Raw genomic sequence first — 18,712 nt, 5'->3', positions numbered from 1 at the left:
TTTAATAATCTGATAAAATACCCACCGGTTGTTGGTGCCGAAATTTAGAATCAGATACAGGGTTAGAGTAAACCAGTGTGTACTGTTGGCATCCTATTCTTTGCTTCTCTGTACTAAATGTTTAGTACAGTGCTTTGCACACAGTAAGCGTTCAATAAATATGATTGAATGAATGAACGAATGGATCCCAAGGTCTATTAAACAGTAAACCTCTTCCTGGTGTCAGGTTCTGGAACTTCATTCATTCATTCATTCATTCAATCATATTTATGGAACACTTACAGTGTGCAAAACATTGTACTAAGCGCTTAGCTTTCAGAAGGGCTATGTTTCAGGAAAAATGAATCCCAGCAGGTCCCAATACCTGTGGCCACATAGATCTGTTAGGAATTTAATTAAGGTTGGATTTTTACCTTTTATGACAGGCTGTGGGAGTATCAGTCTATGATGTGAAACAGCCTGGCCCAGCTGAACAAGCACAGGCCTGAAAGTCAGAAGTATTGGGTTCTAATCTCAGTTCTGCCACTTGCCTGCCACATGATCTAGGGCAATTCATTTAGCTTCTCTGTGTTTCAGTTTCCTCATCTGTAAAATAGGGATGAAACACCTGCTTTCCCTCCCCCTTAGATTGTGAGCCCCAAGTGGGACATGGACCGCATCTAACTTGAATATCTTGCTTGTGTCTACCCCAGTGCTTAGTGCAGGGCTTAATAATGATAATAATAAAAATAAGAAGAAGAAGGGTATTTGTTAAGTGCTTACTACGTGTCAAGCACTGTTCTAAGTACTGTGGTAGATACAAGCTAATCAGGTGGGACACAATCCCTGTCACACATAGGGCTCACAGTCTTAATCCCCATTTTACAGATGACATAACTGAGGCACAGAGATGTTAAGTGAATTGCCTAAGGTCACACAGCAGACAAATGGGGGAGTCAGAATTAGAACCCAGGTCCTTATGACTCCCAGCCCTGTGGTCCATCCACTAGGCCATGCCGCTTCTGCATGAGTCGTGTTTGACACACAGTGAGTGCTTAACAAGTACCACAGTCACTATGTGCATGTGTGAATATATAAATTAGAGTGAATGTGAGTCCGGCGTAGGCAGGTATTTTTAAAGTCTGTGTTTGTGTATTGCATCAGGGTACGTTTCTGACCTCTGGGTCCAAGTTGGATATTTACACACTTCGGTTTGTATTTTTCTGAGAGTTGACCCTTGGAAGCCCTGCTCCGTAGAACCCTCTGACTCAGGGTTAGCTGGGAATCTATGAATTCTGAGGTAATAAGGAGCAAAGAGCTGAGTAAAGGTCATGCCCCACCACCACTGAATTCTCATTCAGGTTAATGGATAAGCCACGCTGGCTGTTTGACCAGGAGAACAATCAGTCCTTGTACAGGTAGAAACGGCAAAGAGGCCGTCTGTTCCAGCTTGTCTGTCAGATGTTTGAACAAGGCCAGCACCGTGATGCGGCTAGCTGGTAGCGGGTAGTCTCCTGGCTCTCTGCTCTTAAAAGATGATCAACAGAGCATGGGCCTAGAAGTCAGAGGGCCTGGGTTTTAATCCGTCCTCTGCCACTGGTCTGCTGTGTGACCTTGGGCAAGACATTTCACTTTTCCGGTCCTCAGTTAGGGAACTGAAGAAACTCATCTGCAAAATGGGGATTAAGATTGTGAGCCCTGTGTTGGCCAGGGACTGGGTCTAATCCGATTATCTTGGATCTACCCCAGCCCTCAGTAGAGTTCCTGGCACACAGTAAGCGCTTAAATATCACAATTATTTTTATTAGTGATAATATTTTCCTCCAGTTCTCTGACTGGTGGACAGTCTCAACCCCCTTTTCAGGCCCCAGTGCCTGTGCTGAAAGGGAAGCCCTCCTCAGCAGAGATACCTGCAAATGACCTACTTTGAAACTGGTGTGAACTAAGGTTCACAGATCATCTTAGAAGGGTGCCAAGGAGTAGCTTTGCAAACGTGCAGCATCCCAGAGCTCCTGTCTAAGCAGAAACTCTTTTGTCTCGAGACTTTTCCGAGACCCAGAGTAGATACTTTTTTTCCCCGGACTCCACGTTCCAATTCATCGTTAGGTTCTGGAGAGCAGTGAATCGATTTAACGGGCTGGTGTGCTATGTCAGAGACACCCCCCCCCCCCAATCAATTGGAGTAGGAGTCCTCTATGTCTCTCTCTGGCAAAACAGCTGAAGGAGCAACCAAGATGAATGTGTAGATATCAGGCAGATCTGGCCCATCAGAGAAGCAGCATGGCGTAGTGGCTAGAGCACAGGCCTGGGAGGCAGAAGGTCATGAGTTCTGACCTCGGCTCCTCTACTCGTCTGCCGTATGACCTTGGGCAAGTCATTTCTGGGCCTCAGTTACCTCATCTGCAAAATGGGGATGGAGACTGTGAGCCCCACATGGTACAGGGACTGTAACCAACCTGATTCGCTCATATCCACCCCAGTGCTTAGAACGGTGCCTAGCACATAGTAAGTGCTTAGCAAATACCTTAATTACTATTAACTCCAGGTCAAAGTCAGGGCTAAGAACCTGATAACACGATGGCCGCATTTACGCAGATTATCTGTTTACAGACAGAGTAACCTAGATACCTGGAGCGGCCAGAAGCCAGACCCGTTTGATGATTTTCCCTTTTGCCCGCTGGCATTTGGAAACCTACAGGGATCAGGGAGGAGAGGAAGGGGAGACTCCTTGGGAGGGGATCTCCCCTTTCTGGCTCTTCCCGAGAGCCCATTGGAGAAAGGACCCCACTTAGTTCTGAGCAATTGTCCAGTCGGGAGCCAGCTCATAAGATGACGCATTTTTTTCCACCGCCCATTCTTAGCAAGCAAGGCCCTGGTGTTTGCTATCTGATAAGATACTTAATATCAGGAACAGGGTAAAGTATTTGTACAAACACACATCAAGAGATTAAGATCGAGTATATCAGCTTGTCCCCAGCAGGACACTTGCATTATGGTTTGCTGGATCCGTGAGGGCTTTATCAAATGAGGAAGAATGGAATTTTACTTGAAAAGCTAAAATAGGCCACACAGCCTCACTCCCTGGCAGCTGATAATAATTGTGGTATTTGTTAAGCCCTTACTATGTACTTAAGCGCACTAAGTGCTGGGGTAGTTACACGATGCCCTCTAGACTGTAAGCTTGATGTGAACAGGGAATGTGTCTGTTATATTGTTAAGGGCTTAGTACAGAGCTCTGCACAGAGTAAGCGCTCAATAAATACAATCGACTGGCTGACTGACAAGACGATCAGGTCTTTCGTGGGACTCACAGCCTAAGGGGGAGAAAGAACAGGTACTCAATCCCATTTTACAAATGAGGAAACTTAGGCCCAGCAAAGTCAAACGACTTGCCCAAGTTTGCATAGCAGGCAAGTGGCAGAGGTAGGACTAGAACCCAGGTCCACTGACTGCCAGATCTGCGCTCTTTCCACTAGGTCCACACTCCAGATCGTGAGCCCTCCCGGTCCCGACCAAGGGTCAGGGACCAAGCCTAATTCCCACCTGCATATTCTCTCCCAGCATTTAGTCCAGTGCTCCGCACACAATCAGCACTTCAAAAAATACTTACTACAACTTAGAGAATTGCAACAATTCAGACTTGCTGCTCGGCATATTTCTTTCTTGTTTGTTTTTCAGTTGTAAAGACATCTGTTCCCCGTGGCTTTTCGCTTTGGACACGGTTCAATTTCCACTGACTCCCAGGGAGCTCTGTTACGAAACCCACCTCCCCACCATTCCCAACCCGGGGCTCGCTCAGATGGAGGGGCAGAGGAGACAGAGTCCAGAGAGGCAGAATAGTCACCTGTCCCAGAAACCAGTGCAGAGATAAAAGGGAAATGGTTTCCCTCCAAGCCTGACAGAGGTGGGGACATCCAGAGCCGTGCTATCGGAGTTTAAAAATAGGGAAAGCTGAGACAAAGACCTTTATCCGTTCTAAAAGGAGAGCATTATCTGCTCTATACAGTATGGACGCTATCCGATTGGCCGCTAGTCTCTTTCCCGGTTCTTCATTGGCTAAATTGCCTGGGCGTGGCTGCGGGGGGATGAAATAAGAATGGGAAAGGCAGACTGATGTCTGATGTTGGGTGGTCTAGTTCCCCCAGAGGTTGATCCAAGGACAAGGCGGCTGTTTCGGCTCCGTCTGGAGGGAACCCTGGCCTGACAGGAGAAATCAGGCTTATTATGGGCACGGATCGTCTCTCTTTACTGTTGTATTGTACTTTCCCAAGCGCTTAGTGCAGCTCTCTGTGCACAGTAAGCGCTCGATAAATACGACTGAATGAATGAATGATTCAGGGCCATAGCAGGCTGCTGGTCTACTATCAACGGCATAAGCCACAAAGCCTTAGCCAAGGGCTAGGTTCTAGTTGCCAAAGCTAAGTAAGGAGTAAGTGATTAGTACCGTGCTCTGCACACGGTAAGTGCTCAATATATGTGATTTAATAAATGACTGTTGGTCTGTGAGTTGCTACTATTTCAGAAACATAGAAGCCAGACTGGAGTGGTTGGAATGAATAATAATGATAATGGTACCTATTAAGCGCTTACTATGTGCTAAGCGCCGGAGTGGATGCAGAGCATGAGATGGGACGCTATCCCAGTCTCGCACCGACGTTCACGGTCTCTCTTATCCCCAATTTCTGGATGAGGAAATTAAGGCCCAGAAAGGTTAATTGACTAGCGGCTACCTAACCGGGGATTCGATACCAATCAGTCAGCGGTATTTATTGAGCGCTTACTGTGCGCAGAGCGCTGTAGTAAGCACTTGGGAGAGTAATAATAATAATAATAATAATGTTGGTATTTGTTAAGCGCTTACTATGTGCAGAGCACTGTTCTAAGCTCTGGGGGAGACACGGGGGAAATCAGGTTGTCCCACATGGGGCTCACAATCTTAATCCCCATTTTACAGATGAGGTAACTGAGGCCCAGAGAAGTTAAGTGACTTGCCCACAGTCACACAGCTGACAAGTGGCAGAGCTGGGATTCGAACTCATGACCTCCGACTCCAAAGCCCATGCTCTTTCCACTGAGCCACGCTGCTTCTCCGCAGCGTGTACAATTCAACGGAGTTGGGAGACATGGTAGCTGCCCAGCAATCTAGATGCTTCTTTCCCTCCTACTTGGACTGGACGCCCCATGTGGGACAAAGACCATGTCCAACCCGATTATCTTTATTCATCCCCCCTCCCAGCTCTGCGGCACTTTCTTTACGTATCTATAATTTATTTATTTCTATTGATGTCCGTTTACCTTTCTAGCCTGCAAGCCCCTCTAGCCTGCAAGCTTGTTGTGGGCAGGGAATGTGTCTGTAGATATATTGTACTCTGCTAAGCACTTAGTACAGTGCTCTGCACACGGTAAGCGCTCAATAAATACGATCGACTGGTTAGTGGCGGAGCTGGAATTGGAGGCTGTGTCTTGGCACTCAGTCCAGTGCTTTCCCCACTAAGCTTCCCCCGTTGCCTCCCCCAAGGCTGGAGGGGTGGGTGGAGGGACAAGACATTGCAGTTGCAACATTAGGGACAAATGCTGACCGAGGAGAAAACAAATCTGTGACTACGAACCAAGCTTCACCCGGGAGGATACTTCCAAGAAAACTTTCCAGTTAGAAGGAAAGGGAAAAAAGTCCCTTGTACACAATAGCACCAGAGACCGAGGCAAACTTAGTTTTTCTCTCTTCCCCTCAGGAGGCCTGCTAATGTCATCTGGCCATGAATTCCAGCCTGTTTCTTTAACCCCTGCCAGCCTTCAATGCTCACTTCACGCATCAGGGAGAATTATGGGCAGGAAGGGCTTTAGCTTCAGGCCCCAAATCCACCCCAATCCTGTCTGAGAAAAACCTAGAGATAGCCTGACTGGTGTGCCAAACAAACTTGCCTGTAAAAAAAGTGCTGGCTCTTTCGGTCTCTCCCTCTACCACCAATCCCTCACCAACCCTGTTCCCCCTGCTTGGGACACCCTCCCTTCTCTAGTAGCCTGGGAAGCAGAAGGTCATGGATTCTAATCCCAGCCCTGCCACCTGTCTGCTGTGTGATCTTGGGAAAGTCACTTCACTTCTCTGAGCCTCAGTTACCTCAACTGGAAAATGGGGATTGAGACTGTGGCCCCACGTGGGACAGGGACTGTGTCCAACCCGACTTGCTTATATCCACCCTAGTGCTTAGTACAGTGCCTGGCACGGGGTTAAGTACTTAAGAAATGCCATAATTATAATTATTATTATGATTAGTGGAAAGAGCAGAGGCCTAGGAGTTAGAGATCCTGGGTTCTAATCCTAGCTCTGCCACAAGCCACATACTGCTGTGTGACCTTAGGCAAGTCACTTTACTTCTCAGGGCCTCAGTTACCTCATCTGTAAATTGGGGATTAAATCCTAGTCCTTCCTATTTAGACTGTGAGCCCCATTTGGGCCAGGGACTGTGTCCAACCTGATTAGCTCATATCCACTGCAGTGCTTAGAAGAGTGTGTGGCACATAGTGAGGGCTTATCAGGTATTACTATTATGATTATTATATTTGACAGCCCAGGTCTCTATCCATATTTCAAGTCCTTCTGTAGTAGCATTTCCTCCAATAATCCTGCCCCAATAAACTCATAGGACCCCATATAAAAACACATCAACAAAAATCCTGGGTTTTTATACTGGTTCTGACACTTAACTGATGCTTCGGCAAGTCTCTTAACTTCTCTGTGCCTCGGCTCTCTCATCTGCTAAAATGCGGATTCAATATCAGTCAATCAGTGATAGTTATTGAGTGCTTAACTGTGTTCAAAGCATTTTGGAGACTATAATACAACAGAGTTGGTAGACATGTTTCCTGCCCATAACAAGTTTACTGTCTAGATGCCTCTACTCTCTCCTACTTAGACAGCAAACCCATACGGGGCATGGACTGTGTCCAACGTGATCAGCTTGCCTGGCACATGGTAAGCAATTAACAAATTTCATTAAAAATGCAATGAGAAATCAATGAAGGATTCTTAGGAGTAGGAAACCACTCTCTAAGAGGAGGAAGACAAACCCTGTGAGAGATCCAGGTTACCATTGGTGACCTGAAAGATGTCATTCAAGAAGTGGTTTTTGGAGACCATGGAGTGCCTCCTTTAGCTCCCTGAACTCAGAGACAACTTGGACTTCCCTTTTTCATTCCCTAAGTGCTTATTTCAGGCTCTGTGCTTAAGAGGAGATCAGTCAATCCGGCTGCTACTGATAAGGTTATGTTTATGAAGCCGTGAGAGGGTTGCTCATCTGGGGATCTCTCCAGGAATGGTCCTGTGCAAATAATTTAGCAACGATAGGGTTGACGGAGGATAAACTCGGTCATTCCAGGGTATGAACTCCGGCCCTTGAGTCTGGGACCAGCAGAACAGCTGGGTTGAGGTTTTATAAGAATTGGTCTACTATGAGGAATTCTACGCTACAAGAAGCTACTTATCCTCAGGATTGGAGGAAGAGTAGAAGGTAGTGGGCAGGTAACGTGTCTACCAACTCTGTTATAATGCACTCTCCCAAGGACTTAGTACAGTGCTCTGCACACAGTGAGCGCTTAGAAATTCTTACAGATCTGTAAGAAACCCTTTTTGAGGTCTATTCCACCTGTGTGAAAATCTGTCCCCCTTCACATCTGATCATTACTCACCCCATCCTCAATGCCTTACTAAAATTTAAGCTCCTCCAGGAAGGGGTCCCTGACTAATCTCTCATCTCCCTATTTTTATTTTATTTTTATGATATTTGTTGAGTATTTATGATGTGCCAGGCACTTTACTAAGCACTGGGGTAGATACAAGCTGGGATTAGAACCCTACTGCAACATCCATGCACTTAAATTCACTTTACCCCAAATTACACAATATTAATGTACATATATTTATACTCAGCATGGCCTAGTAGATAGAGCATGGGTCTGGAAGTCAGAAGGACTTGGGTTGTAATCCAGGTTCCACCACTTGTCTTCTGTGTGATCTTGGACAAATCGCTTCACTTTTCTGGGCCTCAGTTCCCTCCCCTGTAAAATGGGAATTGCAACTGTGAGTCCCATGTGAGACAGTGACTGTATCCAACACAAATTGCTTGTATCCACCCCCATCCTTGTACAGTGTTTGGCACAGAAAGTGATTAACAAATACTACTATTGTTATTTCCCTCACCTTTAATTTCTTTTAATGTCTTTCCCCCACTACATTGTAAACTCCCTGAGGGCAGGAATCATGTCTACATACTCTATTGTACTCTCCCAAGCACTTAGTACAGTAATCTGCACAAAGCAAGCAATCAATAACACTGACCGACCCTTAGAGGGGTTAATAAAAGGTGTGGGGTTTAATTTCTGAAAAATACCAGAAACCTGGGAGTAAAGGGAAACAGGTAGTTCAAGAGAGTGGATATTTTGCTTTGAATTATAAAAATATGAGCCCCTCAATACAATATGGAAAGCAGCATGGCATAGGGAATAAAGCACAAGCCTAGGAATCAGAAGATCATGGGTTCTAATCACAGCTCCGCCACTTCTCTGCTGTGTGACCTTGGGAAAGTCACTTCACTTCCTCTGTGCCTTCTTTACCTCATCTGTAAAATGGGGATTGGGCTGTGAGCCCCACATGGGACAGGGATTGTGTCCAACCTGATAGGCTTGTAACCACCCCAGTGCTTAGCATAGTGCCTGGCACATGGTAAGTGCTTAATAAATACTGTAATTGTTATTATTACACCACTCCACCCCTGTTAGTAAGACCAGCCTTTGCGCATCTGAACCCTTCGTCCTGGTAAAGATATTAATTACACTTTGGGGAGAGTTAATAAATAACTTGAACCCTTCTATGAGGTCCCCAAGCTGCAGGAAGGATATTCCTCTCCCTGAGATTCTGTACAGAATTCCTGCTGGTGCTTTGCATTAATATTAAATTACCAACACACCACTCAGACAGAACTTACGTTCTATAAAAAGCTCACATTATGCCATAAGCCTTTTATTACAAAATAATAGCAGTCGTGAGGTTAAAGTTTGTTCATACACTTTTCTATAGAACATCTGTACAATTTTCGAGGGGGGATGGAAGCTATATTCCCTGTGTATTTTAGTCTTGAAAAAGCAGAGCGACTGGTTCATTATTTAATTTTCTTCATTTTCCCCCAGCAGTAATGTTTATAGAGGTTTTTCCAAGAGAGCATCACAGGGAGATTGGTTTGGTGGTTTTTTTCTTTCTTTTTTTTTTTGCTTAAAGAAAAGCGAGCCTTGACTTAACCTTGATTATGGATGTTATTTGTAGTGGAACATGCTGGCACCGTGACTCAGCATGGTCCGGCCTCCAGACCAGAGGGGAGAGCGAGTTTGTGAGAACACAAACCGAGCATTAAGGATTTTTTTGCCTGAAGTGGAGGAGGTATAAATCAGAAAATCCTTCAGTGGAATTAATCTAGGTGCCCCACACTATAAAAACTAGCGGATCACGGGATACGAGGTCATGGCTAGGTTCCTTGGGATTCTGTCCTGCAGAGACAGGACTTCATTCGTTCATTCATTTAATCGTATTTATTGAGGGCTTACTACTTGCAAAGCACCGTACTAAGTGATCAGGAGAGTACGATACAATTCCCTGCCCACAACGAGCTCATGGAAGCTTTTACAATAGAAGGAAAAAACGGGGGGTTTTGTTGCCTTCCATGCAGTGAAAGCTAGATTGAGATGGGTTTTCCTTTTTCTTTTTTTTTAAATATTTTTATTGAATCTGGCCCCGGGGTGAGCAGAAGAATGTTATAATCAGAGTGCTGTGTAACAATGAGCCAGAGAACTTCCTTTCAATATTGGAGTGATATGGTGGGAAAGCTTAGCCCTAAATATAATCCTGGCAGCCGAGCTCAGCTGAGATTTGCCTGTGAGTAAAGCTAGCTGGGAGCCTAGGCAGCTGAGAATCACAGTAATGAATCAGATAAAATGAGAGCATAAAAACCGGAGAGCACAAACAGCTCCTCTGTTCTTCTAGTTCTCAGACTCTTATCAAGTACGGAGGCATGAGCCACCTCCATATTTCTTTTTCCTAAAGGGTCTCTAGACGGTAAACTCGTTCCCTGACCACAACGAACTTACAGTCTACAGCATGTGGCTTAGTAGATAGAGCATGGGCCTGGGAGTTAGAAGGACCTGGGTTCTAAGCCAGGTTCCATCACGTCTGCTGTATGACCTTGGGCAAGTCACTTAACTTCTCTGTGCCTCAGTTTCCTCATCTGTAAAATGGGGATGAGTGTGGACTGTGCCCAACCTGACGAACTCGTATCTACACCAGAGCTTAGAAGAGGGCCACACTCAGTATTATTATTGTTATTAGAGGGGAATGAGGGTGGAGGTCCTGTGAGGCAGAGAATGGCCCCTCTGACCTCTCTTGTCCGTCTTATGCTGCCGAGTCGACTCCGACCCATAGCGATGCTTTCAAAACATCTCTCCCAGAACGCCCCACCTCCTTCAGTGAACGTTCTGGTAGCGTATCCATAGAGCTTTCTGGGTTTACCATCGCCTCCTTCTGTGCAGGAAACTTGAGTCTCCGCCCTCGACTCTCTCCCATGCCGCCGCTGCCCAGTACAGATGAGTTTTGACTTGTAACAGATTGCTTTCCACTAGCTAGCCACTGCCCAAGCTAGGAATAGAATGGATATGCCTCTGCTTGATTCTTCCTCCCATAGTTGAGATTGGTAGAATCCTGGAAACCCTCCAGGTGTGGCCCTGAGAGGGGATCTGACCTTTCTAGGTCAGTTCGGTTCATGGTACACGTCCCCACACCATCTTCCAGAGGTAACCTGGGGTCAGAGCTGCACCCAGAATGCCTTAAAATGAGAGGGGTAGCAGATGCTCTGATGTTGAATTGGCAAGTCCTCAAACTCCTGGACTAAATCCTGCTGAACTCTCATGGTTGAAGCTGCTTTAGGATATTTGGGTGTCCCAGAATACCAGGGCCTCTGCCACCTATCTTTATGATAGAAGCTAAGTTACATTTCCAGTTTTAGTTTCATTATCTCTAACCCAACCTGGGAATAACGGTCCTGCTGACGTCAATAGCTTAAAAAGAACACCGGGTTTCATAAATTATTCTTTCATTCCTTCAGTCGTATCTATTGAGCCCTTACTGTCTGCAGAACACTGTACTAAGCATATGGGAGAGTAAAATATAACAATAAACAGACACATTCCTTGCCCACAGTGAGCTTACAGTCTAGAGGGCTGATATTATGCTCTTTGTCGGGTGGATATCGGCACTGTTTGAATAGAGGCTAGGTGCTATTATTCGCTAGACTATAGCTTGCTGAGAGCATAGATCATGTCCATTTTTTTTAAGGTATTTGTTAAGCATCTTCTTTGTGCCAAGCACTGTACTAAGCGCTGGAGTAGACACGACTAATCAGGTCGGACACAGACCACATCCCACATGGGGCTCACAGTCTTAATCCCCAATATACAGATGAGGGAACGAAAGCGCCGATAAGTGAAGTTCGACAGCAGACAAGTGCTAGGGCCCGGATTAGAACCCAGGTCCTTCTGACTCCCAGACTCATGTTCTATTCACTAGGCCACACGGCTTCTCTTGGAGTAGTTAATAAAGTCTATTAGCTCTACTGAACTCTCACAAGCACTCAGTACAGTGGTCTCTGCATGGTAAATGCTCAAATATACTACTCATACTTTCCAAGCGCTTAGTACAGTTCTCTGCTACACAGTAAGCGCTCAATAAATGCAACTGAATGAATGAATGTTCTTTATTACTGAAGTTATGATTCTACTGCTTGTGTTTCAGCATTATTATTTCCATGCCTATAGCCCAGGTGGCATAATGAATAATACCCTGAAAACGCCCTTCGTTGCAGCTCCGGGAATTGAATGCATCAAATCGTTGAACCCAAGATGGTTCACCCGTGGAATCATATAAACAGTTCAATAATAATATGGGGGAAATCAAAGCAAGCTAATAATATCTCCTCAAAGCATAGTGCAGATGCCTTTTTCCACAGCTGAAGAGTCAGAAGGATGATGTAGTATTTGTTGATTCTGTCATGTGACTTCTTGAAACAAAGATGTTAAATGACATGGTAATTTGGGTTGATTTGGCTACTGCTACACATGGAAGTCACAATAGCACTAGTAGTGATCTGTAGAATGGCATAATTATTATCAATTTTAAAACCCTGCAACATTTTTGAGATTTCTGCTGCCAGTGTTTCCTTTATGGTGGCCTTTTCTCTTTTTCCTGAATATCCGGAGACGGGTGGAATAAAAGTCTACTTAACCCCGCTTATGAGGCCGAACTATTCCTGCAAAAAAATGCTTTTTCGAAAATGTGCCGTCAAATGCTGATTTTTGATAATGCGTGGAGTGCCAAATTCTGCCTAAATAGTCGCACTCCAAGACAGATTCTTCGGTATAAAAATAGACGCGGTGGAGTTAGTAATGGAAAAGACCTGTTACTCTACCCAATCAATTACTTTTGCTAGTCTTAATGGAGTCCTCCGGGACAGGAGTCATAACTCCTTTGTTTCTGCTCTGCTGAACAAGCCTTCGGGCAAGTGGACAAAAGAAGAATAGAAAGATTGAACAGAGGTGATGTTTGCGGATCTCATGCCTTTGACACAAATCTTCCGAAAGGGAGAACAACCACGTCCACTAATGCAGGCAGCTGCTACCTTTGCTTCACTCTAGCAGGTTGTTCGGCAGGCACTTGGGCACTGAGTTTTCTTCTCCATTTTATATTCTTCCTGTGTCAGTCTCCTTCATTTGTCCTCTAAACTACAAGCTCCTTGAGGGCAGGGAACGTGTCTACCAATTCTATTTTTTTCACTGGTATTTGTTAAGAACTTACTATAATAATAATAGTAGTAATAATAATTGTGGTATTTCTCAAGCATGTACTATGTACCAAGCACACGCGTCACACTGGGGTAGAAACAACACAGATTTGTCTCAGCTGAGCTCACAGTCTAAAGGTGAGGGAGGAGAGGATTTAATCCCCATTTTACAGAGGAGATGACTGAGGCCCGGACTAGAAAAATTACTTTTCCACAGGCGACACAGCAGGCAGGTGGCGAATCAGGAATAGAACCCAGGCTTCCTGATCTACTTGATCCTGTGGTCTTTCTCTTTAGTCATGGAGCTTCTCATAGGCCACGCTCACGGTTCTCGCAGTTTTAATGGCTGCTTAGCTAACCGTGCCTCAGACAGACAGTTTCATTAGTTCCCCTGGGAAAGGCATTAAAATTGCTCCCATTAAAATTGATGTCACAAATCAACCAATTGGTTACCGAGCCCCTCCCGGGTGCAAAACACTCTGATAAGTGCTTCGGAAAGTAGAACGGTGGCAGGACACACATTCCCTTCCCCCAGAGAACTTACAGTTTAATAAGACAGAGAAAAGCTATTTGTAAATAGAGGGAGGAGGAGGAAGGGCAAGGAAAATTAGGTTATGGAATGAAGAGACTAAGTTGAAAAATCAGATAAAATCAGAATTAAAAAACTGAAAGGGCAATTGAAAATACGTATTTACCAAAACACAGATGATGGTATAAATACCTGTCGGTCAATTGTATTTGCCGAGCGCTTACTGTGTGCGGAGCGCCTAGATGCTTAGGATGACTGAGGGTCGGTCGATTACTGAGCACTTACTGTGTGCCGAGAACTGAACTAGGTATTTGGGAGAGTACAATATGACAGACACATTCCCTGCCCACAAGGAGCTTGCAATCTATAGGGGGGATATTCTTGCAGCAACCTGCCTTTCCCCACAGTTGAATGATCACCCAGCCGAGTAGTTTGGATGCCTCTTTGTAATACCTCGGCTTTATGGCGTGTGAGAGGTAATCCCTTATTAATGTAGCAAGCGAGGACCAGTCCCAAATTTGGCTCACACATAGAGGCAGTGATAAGAGCATCCTTCCATTCTCACTTTTGGACGACGCTATAGTCAATAATGTGTCTCTGCTTAAAACACGGCTGCATCCGAGATGTCTTTCTCTTCCTTGGTAACTGTAAAATCGTACCGGTGATTACAACATGCCGGTCGGGCATGTTCCCTGAGCAGGAGAAAGCGTACGGATATTTAACTTTCCCTTCCCATGTGGTCCAGTGATTTTTTTTTTTCAGGTTTCAGCGTCGCTGTCTTCCAGGGCACTGAACTCTGCCACGATAATCAGCTTGTCAGATATTGGCAGTATGGCAATCAATCTTTCTAGGGCTGTATAGAATCTTTCTTTCTCCTCACTGGTGTCACTCATGGTAGAGGCTCATGCCTCGTTGATTCTGCTTTGAGTTTTGAGCCACTGTTGTCTTCAGGTAAATTAGGAATCTTGAAATGAGTGTTGTTGCAGCATGGCCCAGCGGAAACAGTATAAGACTGGTGAGTCAAGAGACCTGGGTTCAAATGCCGCCTCAGCCGCATGTCTGCTGTGTGACCTCAGGTAGCTCATTTCACTTCTCTGGGCCTCAGTTACCTCATCTGGAAAATGGGGAATAAGAGTGTGATTGTGGGATAGAAACTGTGTCCAACCCGATTCACTTGTATCTACCTCAGCGTTTAGAACAGTGCTTGGCACATAGTAAGCCCTTAACAAGTACCATAATTATCATGATTACTGTTATGATTAATCCAGATCCTCTAACTCCAAGGCCCGTGCTCTTTCCTCTAGCCTCTCATTTGACATAATCTGATACGAGCCATGATCCTGAGTCAGTCCTGTTGTCCAAACGGGTCACTGGTAACACCAGACGGTTTCCCTTCTCTCCCTGCCCAAAGGACAGGCCAGAGCTACCAGGAAGCACATTTGGGTCTGAAGCGGAACTGGCAGAGGATTTCAATGGAACGTGGATTTTATTTCAGAGAGTCATGGGAATCCGAGGATAAAGCTGGCATCCAGCCCCAGGGAGAGCCCTTGACCTAGAAGGGAGAAGAGTTTCAAAAGCTGAACATAACATAGCCGGCGCTTTAATTACGGATGAAGCCTAACCTGGATTCTTCCTACAAAAGAAGGATGAAAAACTCCCTAAAACTTTACCTTCTAAGCAGAAAGGGGGAAGCAAGGCCTTCCGCACCTAAGGCCCCCACAACTTTTCACAAAGCGGTAGTTAGTGAATGGAGAGTTTATTTTGGTCCTTTTTTCTTTTAAGGAGAAGTCGCCTGCACCGCAACTCAAAACAGCCTTGATATTGATTGGCTCCACGTACGGATAAAGCAAGCCAACAGGATAGCAGAGGTAGCTCTCTGAACGTGCAGTGAAAATCATTTTTCCTCTTTTTCTACCTCCAAGCTGGAACGCTAAAGGCCTGGAATCTCCCAGGTGACATCGAGCTGGGGAACAGAATTTGGAAACACGGGCATGAAGGCCCCCAGTCTGTTCACTGTAGCAGCACTCGTAATCAGACGAGGTGATCCTGCATCAATAAAATAACGGTAATGGCATTTATGAATCAATTGATCATATTTATTGAGCTCTTTTTGTGCAGAGCACTGTAATAAGTGCTTGGGCGAGTACGATATAACAGAGTCTGTAGACATATTCCTTGCCCACATTGCCAGCTCCTGCCTAATGCTAAGCTGTGAAGGTAATAATAATTTTGGCACACACAATCATTCATTCATTCAGTCAGTCAGTCATATTTATTGAGCGCTTACTGTCTACCGAGCACTGTACTTAGTGCTTGGAAAGTACAACTGGGCAACAAATAGTGACAATCCCTACCCGACAACGGGCTCACCGTCCAGAAGGGGGGAGACAGACAACAAAACAAAACAAAACAAGTAGACAGGCATCGATAGCATGGGAAAATGGGAAAAAATGGGAAGCAGTGTGGCCTAGTGGATAGAGCACCGGCCTGGGAGTCAGAAGGACCTGGGTTCTCATCCCGGCTCCACCACTTGTCTGTTGTGTGACCTTGGGCACGTCATTTCTCTGTCCACAGTTACCTCATCTGTAAAATGGGGATTAAGATGGTGAGCCACACACGGTACGTGGACAATATACAGCCTGATTAGCTTGTATCTACCCCAGTGCTTATAGTACAGTGCCTGGCACATAGTAAGCACCCACAGATACAACCAACACATGCAGGCAGACCAGGACAAGGGACAGATTGCGAGCCTGGAAGCTCATTATGGGCAGGGAAGGAGTCAGCTAATTCTGTCGTATTGTGCTCTTCCAACCACTTACTACAATGCTCTATACAAAGTAAGCACTCAATAAATATGATTGATTGATTGATTGAGGGGGAAAAAGTCAGAGGACAACATTAAGAGGAAAAACAGAGAGAAGAAGGGAAGAGATGAAAAGGAGAATAAGAAGAGATACATCAACTAACCACCCATTGTAAAGACCAGGTATTTCTGCTATAGAGTTCTGTGATTGGGCCTTATTCATTTTAATGAGAGTTTTCTGTAAGCTTTTCCTGGGTATTCAAATCGGCAAGTCTGTTCCACAAACAAAAGGCTCTCACTGCATAATGACAAGTGCAGAAGGCTTCTCTCTGTAAAGTGATATAATGAAGCAATTGCTGAGATCATGTGCAAAATCAAACACACCATAATGCCAATTACATTTGCCGGAATTTATTAGGGACTGTGTGAGGATTTTTAAGTCAGCTGGTGAGAAGCCCACTAATTAAGATTCCAGATGATTGGAATGATAGACGCTTCCCAAATCGCTGATTGTGAAACCTCTTTTATTAATGACATCAGAAATGAATGTAATGAAAAAAAAATCTCTCTCTAGAGAAACCTCTTTGGCTCAAAAAGTCCATTTGGCTTAAAAAACAATACATGTAGTCATGTGGAAAGTAAATGATATGTCAAAATAAAGAATTCGTTTTAACCAAACAATGCGGTCAGAAATGTTTTTGTTCCTTGTTTACTCAGAGAAGGTAAGTGCTGGTCTCGCTACAAAATAGGCAGAATAAGGAACTGTCGGATGGTTCTCAACAGGGTCCTCCCCAGCCCCCTCTTCCGGGAGGTTTTAGTCTTCCCTTTTACTCCCTTTTCAACTGCCCCATCCTCGCTTTCTTTTTAAACGGTATTTGTTAAGCTCTTACTATGTGTCAGACACTGTACTAAGCACTGGGGTAGACACAAGCTAATCAGGTTGGATGGAGTCCCACAAGGGACTCATACCCTTAACTCCCATTTTCCAGATGAGATAATTGAGGCCCAGAGAAGTGAAGTGGCTTGCCCTAGGTCACACAGCAGTCAAGTGGCGGAGCCGGGATGAGAGCCCAGGTCTAAAAATTGATTAATTAATTAAGCATGCAGTTGAAGTGGCTGAGACTTGAAAGAGCATTCTTTGTAATGTATTCTTGCAACTGCTTGGTACATTGCTCTGCACACAGTAAGCACTCAATAAATACCACTGACTGATTGACTGTCTGGGTTGTTTTGAAGCATGACGGGCAAAAGGACAAGCTCCAGGAGAAATGGCAGGAACAATTTTGGAAGTAAGATGTGGGACGGAAACCCCTCCCCACACCACCAGACCACCCTCTTTCTGTCAGCCTTTGCACCATCCCGAATTTCTGTTGAAAAAAACAACAACTAGAACTACTATTTGGTTCAGGGGCGAGCTATTTAAGGAACCTAACACAGTGGGATGAATGTGCCCAGTCCACCCTGTATGACAGAAGGAATTAAAAATGTATTTACCATCTGCTGATAGTTTCTTTGCCGTGTCCTTTTCCTCCAAATACCACGTGCACATCTTTTGCTCCCTACCTCACAGAGCCAGCTCCTTCATTTTCAACAGCTCTTCTTTCCCCTGTTCTCAACGGGACCGTTGGTCTTTGCTCTCTGCTTCTTGAGTGGCTCTTCAAATGTCATGTGGGCTAGGAGTCGATCACGTGCCGGAGGTTCGTCCTGAATCAGAGGGGCCGGGTCATAGGGGTGATGCCTGACACCTGTCGATCAATCAGTACTTTTTATTGAGTGCCCACTGAGTGCCAAGCAGGAGCAGTGTGGCTTAGTGGAAGGCACTCGGGCTTGGGGGTCAGAGGACCTGGATTCGATTATAATCTCAGCTCCTTCAATTGCTTGTTGTGTTACCTTGAGGAGGTCACTTGTGCTCCAGTTTCCTCAATTGCAGAATGGGGGTTCAAAATCTGTTCTCCCTCCTACTTAAAACTGTGAGCCTCCATGTGGAACAGGGACTGTGTCCAACCTAATTAACTTGTACGGTGTTTGACCCAGAGTAAGTGCTTAACAAGTACCATAAAACAAACAAACACACAATACTGAGTGGGAGAGAACAACGGAAACAAAACCTTCAGTACGAGGCCCTCAGAAACTTACAATTTCCCTTCCACAATCACACAGGGGTGAAGAAATGGTAGCCGCTGCAATACTGCCTCCCCATTAGTTAATCGATCAATCCATCCTATTTATTGAGTGGTTACTGTGTGCAGATCACTATAGTGAACTCTTGGAAGAGTACAATGTAACAGATTTGCCCGCAGAGAACTTACAGTCTAGCAGAGTAACATACAGTTTAGATGTTAAAAACATGAACCCAAAGTAGGCAGCTTGGGGTTTTGGGTAAGCCCAAGTTGGACCTGGGAAGACTGTTATCTACTTGAACTGTTTCTCAAGCTCCTTATTCATTTTTATCATTCCCTCTCTAGACTGCAAGCTTCTTGTTGGCAGGCAACATGTCTATCGACTCTGTTATGCTTCGCACGC

General features: G+C 45.1%; 1 protein-coding gene across 2 annotated transcripts in view; it reads right to left on the bottom strand.

The window, feature by feature from the left end:
• STMND1 (stathmin domain containing 1) overlaps positions 1 to 17,963 on the bottom strand; it is a 112,432-nt gene extending 94,469 nt beyond the window's left edge. For both annotated transcript variants that reach the window (XM_039910549.1, XM_039910550.1), the window contains exon 1: positions 17,684 to 17,963. The gene's annotated coding sequence lies outside the window, so the exon portion shown is untranslated. The remainder of the gene's footprint in view (positions 1 to 17,683) is intronic.
• Positions 17,964 to 18,712: the final 749 nt, after the last annotated feature.

Source organism: Ornithorhynchus anatinus, chromosome X2 (assembly GCF_004115215.2).
Source record: "Ornithorhynchus anatinus isolate Pmale09 chromosome X2, mOrnAna1.pri.v4, whole genome shotgun sequence".
Taxonomy (NCBI): Eukaryota; Metazoa; Chordata; class Mammalia; order Monotremata; family Ornithorhynchidae; genus Ornithorhynchus; species Ornithorhynchus anatinus.
The sequence above is the reverse complement of the archived record's forward strand: the minus strand, read 5'-3'. Positions and strand labels throughout refer to the sequence as shown.